Genomic DNA, 6,000 nt, shown 5'->3' with positions numbered 1-6,000 from the left:
TACTTTTCTTAATTCCTCTGCTGCCTTACACACTAAACCTATTTTCAGACGACGTTCCAGAGACGTGGCGTTTCCTAGGTGAGCTTCGCGTGGGCTGAAGGGGTCAGCTCCGCCATCAGGGCCTCCTGAGGTGGCTTTTCGTGAGGAAGCCGGATTGACCAGGCAAAGCCCGGCGGCATAGCTTCGATGCAAGGTCATTTACTGACAAGGAGCAGAGCGCAGAAAGTGTCCCCGCACCTCGCCTCACCGCCGCCTGGTCCCCGGGTGCTCCCACGGAGCTGGAACGAGGGGGCTGCGGCTCCCGGCGGATCGAAGGCCCGGTTTTTGGAGGCCATCGGCACTTTCTGGAGTGGCGGCGCCGGCCGGAGGCTCGGTGAAGCCCTCCCACCCCCGTCGCTGACAGGAAGGGGCTTCCCTCATCGCCCACTCCCGAACTTTCCAAGCTCGAAGGAAGCCAGCCCGGCGGGGCCGAGAAGCCGATCGCTCGCCTCCTAGGGAGCCCCTATTTCCAGCTCAGTGACTAATAACGTGTCGTCCCCCCCCGGTCATGCTGCGTTCCCCTGAGTGACCGTGCCCAGGGTTTTCCAGGTCGGGGGAGGAGGTGCCGGTCAGAAGCCTGTCAGCCCGGGCTCAGCGCCGGCCCCCCCCCGGGAGGGACACCCCCCTCCCGCCTCATCCGACCGTCCCCTCGGGCCGGGCGGGTTCCCGCCACCGCCTCTCAGCCCCCGGCACTCGGCAGAGGCGGCCGCGGAGGCCGGGCTCCCTCTGGGCGGCAGGAGGTGAATGGCAAGCGGCGGCTTCTCCCTCCCACACCCCAGTGTCGGTCTCGCCTCCTCCAGCAGCAGCAGTAGCGGGTCACCTCTGCGCGGCTGAGCCGAGCCGAGCCGCGCTGCCTGCCGGCCGCAGGGCTGCCAGAGAGAGGCGGAGGAGGCAGCTCGCAGCTCCCCGCCACCCCGCGGGCTCAGGGGCGCTACCTGCGGGGCCGCCGCCGAGCCGGGGAGCCGCCGCCGGGCTGCGGTGACATTGGGAGGAGACTCGTCCGAGGGCGGCGCCGGGGGGGGGAGGCGGGCAGGAGCGCCGGTGCCCGCGGCGAGCGCCAGCCGCAACTCGCCCTCCCTGGGGCGGCGGGCGGGCAAGCTCGGCTGTGGCTGCCCGGCGCGCTTCAGCCCTTCATTTCCTCTCGCCGTCGCGCTGCTGGAGGCTCCGGACTATAAATAGCAAGGCTCGCGCAGCCACCCCACCGCACACGCACGCAGCGGAGGAAAGTGCCGGTCGCCCCGCCGGGCGGTCGGTCGCCCGCCCAGCTGCCAGGCAGGTAACCGCCGCTCGGGGCGGGCGGGGGTGGGGGGGGCTCATTCCGCTGGCGAGGGTTTTGTTTCCTTGTTTCCCCGCCGGCTCCGGCGCGTCAGGAGAGGTTAAAAGCCGGGAATCGGTTCCGCCGAAGTCCCTCCCTTTTATTCCCTTATCAAGTTTCTTAAGGTTACAGCCCGCAAGGCGTGCGCAGCCCTGGCAGGAGGCGAAGGCGCTCTCGTCGGGGGCCGCCGCAGCCTGGCGGGGCGGCGATCCGGCCGGGAGGTCCGCTGAGGGGCGGCCGCCGCCCTCCCGCCTCCGGGGCGGGCGCCGCGCGCCCCCTCAGGGGCCGGGGCTGAGGGAAAGGGAGGCGGCCCGGCCGCCCCAGGGACCCCGGCCCGCCGCCGCCGCCGCTCTCCGTGGATCGCGGAGGGACCCGGGCTGCCGAGGCAACTTCCAGCTAAGAGCCGCTGGGGATTTCTCCTACTTTCTCCCGTCGGGGTCGGCGGCGTTGCCCGCCGGGGAGCCTCGGTGCCGCCTCGGCCGCGGCGCGGCGGCTGGCCGCCCCCCGCGCAGCTGCAGCCCTGGCTCCTCTGAAGGGGCGGTGTGTGTGTGTGCGGGGGGAAGCTTGAGGACCTGATTTGCAGCGGTTTTCTGTCACGTTCGAAAGTTGGGGGTACTTGGCTGACGAGTAGCGGGTGGCAGGCTCCGTAGACGCCGCGAAGGGGTTAATTTGGTAGAGTAATTGAGCTCTAGGACACCCGTCCCCATCTCGCAAAGAACAGCGTCTGCTGAAATGTGATGGAAACCGCAAGAAAGGTATTACGTATAGATAAGTTGAGCGGAGTTGTAACTTGAAATCGTGTCGGCCAGAAAAGCGGGGGATGGGGGATGATATTTCATTTCTGGACCGTGATCAAGCGGAGCTCTGTTTTCTTTTCCCCCAAATGACATACGGATTTTGAAGCGTGGAGGGCAGAGCTTGTGCTGTCTGCTAGCCTGGTCCCCAAAGCTAACCCGGTGCCTTATCTGAAATAAAAATTATAGGATGAAGTCTTTGTGGAGCTATGTTTTCATCTGATGCGTAATTATGTTTCCATTTCTCTTCCTCGTCAGAAGAAATTTACTTGTTTATTTACCCATTAATGATGTGTTAAAATAGATATACTAAAATCAGGCCATGTGTATGCCATTTAAATCTGGCTTTGAATCTCAAAAGCGAGACTAATTTTCAGTCTTCACTGGTTTACGGGCACCCTCTATATTTAAATAATGTCTACATAGCAAGAACGATGGGGGAAAATGTCTGTTTCTTAGTCTGTATCAAAGCAAGAGTTTATGTAAATAATTGGTTACTAACAAAACTTCCTATGTTTGGGTAAGTATTTACAAGTTTGATAGTAGCCTTTAAAAAGGCACTGTTCCAGTCATTTGATTTTTTTTTTTCCAATGTTATTTTTATTTTACCTGATTAAATTTGAACCAGCTTTAAAGCCCTGCGGTATCTTAGTTGTTTTGTTGTTTGTTTTTTTTTTTTTCTGCTTTTTTTGTCCTGTGAACCTGTGTATTGGATGGGGTTTGTGCATGTAAGTCCTCATTACTGTAACTGTCCATGCAGGACTGAATGCTGTTTACTTCAAACATTCTGATAATTCCACTAAAATTAAGATACAAGTCACAAGATTAATATGAGCAGAAATTAGTCCTGTGAGATTTTTACAGCTCTGATGACATTAGTGGGAGCATGTGGCAGTGTTACTACTTCAGAGCCCTATTTTTGCTTTTTTTCTTCTGCTTTCTGAGAGAGTTTCTGCAGTGCTTAAGATTAAATCTTTCTTTAAAAGAAAGCTTTTCTTTTACTGGCTCTCTTGGACTACCTAAAGCTTCAAGTTCCAGTTCTCCATGGGTTCCTCAAACCTTGCAAGTGCTGCTGATCTCTCTTTTGCTCTGGTTTCTCTGGAGAGGCTTATCCGGGAGGCTGCCTTAGTTCTTTTTGATCAAAGAATTCTGTCTTCCTCAGGCTAAGGTATATCAGTTTGAGCAGGTGTATTCAGGTGCCTCCTAGCAGATCCTCCTTTATGACCATCTCTTTATCTTCTGATCTGACCTGAAGATTTCACAACATTAGGTGAAGGTTTTGTGAATCAAAATGCATGATTAATACTGTGCTTAGCACCTGGAAGTCTACTGTACTGGAAGAAGGCCACCACCACCTCCCCCCAGCCCCCCCCCCCCCCCCCCCCCAAAAAAAAAAAACCCCACAAAAAAACAACCATTAAAAAAACCCAACAAAAAACCCCAGGAGTAGAAGATCTGCCTGGAGCATCAAAGTCAGCCTGTGGAGGACAGCACTGCTAGTTGACAGGAAGATGTGGAGGCTGCGAGACAGTCAGCAGGTGAAGTAATTGTTCGAATAGGCCTAGGCTTAAATTCACTATGAATTTTGAGGAAGAAGTAGTGGTATTGATATGTCTGCTGAATTATTTAGCTTGTTACAGATATATATTTTTAGCATATGACTTCTGCAGAGAAATATGAAAACAATACTTCTTGGATTTATGTAACAGATTTACAGGAGAAAGTAAGATAGTTTGCTAAGAGAGGCAAACTGAAAGGCGGAAAATTACTCCCAACACTAACGTTTCTTCAAAATTTATGATAACTTGAACTAGCATTCTTAAACAGTTGGGCAGTTAGCTACATTTCTTTCCCTAATTTATATTTTCATAACCTTTCCTGTATGCCAAATGCTCTGATGGATGGAAATCTTTAGGAAGGGCTAGTTTTGTTTTGCTTATTAAATCTTTCGTATTACATTATATTGTTACCGTTGATGAACGGCGAATATTATTTATCACACTTTCAAGGAAACCTTCCTTCTTCCGAAGTAATCTTGACTGATAGAAATCAAATTCTATGAAATACTTTTCTTTGGCTTTTTAAAATAACCTGGGAATTTAACTTCACCTGTCAAAACACCAGGTGGATGGAAGGCTGAAATGTTATTTGGGGAGGCTTGGCAGTCCTGGCCTTACCAAGCCTTTGGTCTTGACTACTACTTACCCTGGGTTTAGGAGCCCTCCCCATGCTTCCTGATTTCACCGGTGAACCTGGCAATCTTGCTACCGTTTTGTCCCAGATTCTACATCTTGTTCTTTAGGAGTAGCCCTTAAGAATTTTTTTTTTTTTTTTTTTAAGGAATGCTTAATTCTTCTTTAACTCTGCCAGATAAGAATTTGGTCGCTTAGCTTATCAGGCTCTCCTGTCATGAATAGTTGATCTGTTACAGAAAACCTGAGACAAACCTTGAAAGGCCAGCTGGACTGCGCAAGGTTTGAGTGGGGTGCTGGACTTTAGCTCGTAGATGTCTTCATAGTGATAGAGGATTTTAATTAAAAAGACTTGCTCATCTTGATACAAAATCCATGCTGGCAATTCTAAAAAGGAGTTGAGGTTTGTGAATTTCAGTTTCCTGCTGTTTGGAAGACTGTATTAACTGCTTGCCAGCTGAATATTAAGAAGAGGAAAAAAATAAATTAATGATGGAGGATTTTTTAGTTTATTTTCCCCATAATCTGCAAAGGTAAGTTCAGTTAACTTGTCCAGGTCAGTAGCAGATCATTTCAGGGAAGAGCTTTTTTTCCCCATTTCTTCTGTTATCGTAAGTTAACTAAAGATGGGCAGAATCTGAAACAGCAAATCAGATTTATACAATTCATTCTACTATGAAAATTGCTGCCAGGAGACAGGATACATTGTGTGTCTTCCAAGTCTTGTGTACCTTTTTGGCAAGGTATACTGAGATAACGTACTGAAAAGGAAGTGGACATCTTACGCTGTACATGGTACATTTATTAATTTGTCTTTTAAGAGGGAATGAATAGAACAAATTGTATTCACTTACTCTATAGGTTTTCCAAGTTTATTATAAAGTTTGCTTCCGTGTTTCAGCAGTGGGTTTTAAATTGTTTGATGTCAGTATCTTTAGCGGGACTATTTAAAAATGTAGAATTATTTCTGCTTCTAAGGTGTTTTAGATCCAAGTTCTGTAGAACTTACCACCCTTCTGAACCCAGAAGAGACTGAGCAGGACAGTTCTTCTGTTTACAGTAGTTTCAACTCTGTAGCTGTGCAGGAGGTTTAATACTGCTTTTCATAGGTTAGGATGCTAATAGGCTTTTTGCCTCAGCTTGACAAACTAAGCTGCTTCTTCCTGTTTGTCAGTGAATTTGCCCTGTAGGTTCCTTTAGATTGTTTTTAATGTTGAAGAATGCTCTATTTAATGAAAATACGGAAGTCAACACAAGCTAAAGGTGCTTACTTGACATAGTACGGTGTCAAAGTTGTTAAATGTGATGCTGTTTATCAAGTTCATTTCTTTGACAGGCTGAGTTTGTGCTTTGTTAACTATGTGCCATGGCATTAAAAATCAAATCCGTCTTTGGTTTTTTTGGTGGATGTTTTTCCTTTCATTGTGTATCCTATTTCTGTGAAATTTTACCCTATGCTGTGACCTCTGTGAAAACTTACCCTGAGTACAGTAGTAAAGTCAACCTGGGCTAAGTCTGTCTGGGGAGCATTTTCTCTTAAACTTACCATATATACGTAACTAAAACACTTTCATTTGTATCAATTTATTTAATTCTGTTAGCTGTACACTTGTCAATAGGACTTCCTTGCTTGCTGCAAAAACACCAATTTGGCAAATAG

At 49.1% G+C, this 6,000-nt stretch overlaps 1 protein-coding gene across 9 annotated transcripts in view; it reads left to right on the top strand.

Moving 5' to 3' along the window:
* Positions 1–201: 201 nt before the first annotated feature.
* The window catches only part of INPP4B (inositol polyphosphate-4-phosphatase type II B), a 339,117-nt gene continuing 333,318 nt past the window's right edge, over positions 202–6,000 (top strand). For 4 of the 9 annotated variants that reach the window (XM_069779836.1, XM_069779858.1, XM_069779825.1 and 1 more), the window contains exon 1: positions 206–1,315. The gene's annotated coding sequence lies outside the window, so the exon portion shown is untranslated. Of the gene's footprint in view, positions 1,316–1,732; positions 2,110–6,000 lie in introns of those variants that run through there. The other 5 variants (XM_069779787.1, XM_069779811.1, XM_069779803.1 and 2 more) reach the window with 5 other exon arrangements.

Source organism: Haliaeetus albicilla, chromosome 1 (assembly GCF_947461875.1).
Source record: "Haliaeetus albicilla chromosome 1, bHalAlb1.1, whole genome shotgun sequence".
Classification (NCBI taxonomy): Eukaryota; Metazoa; Chordata; class Aves; order Accipitriformes; family Accipitridae; genus Haliaeetus; species Haliaeetus albicilla.
The sequence above is the reverse complement of the archived record's forward strand: the minus strand, read 5'-3'. Positions and strand labels throughout refer to the sequence as shown.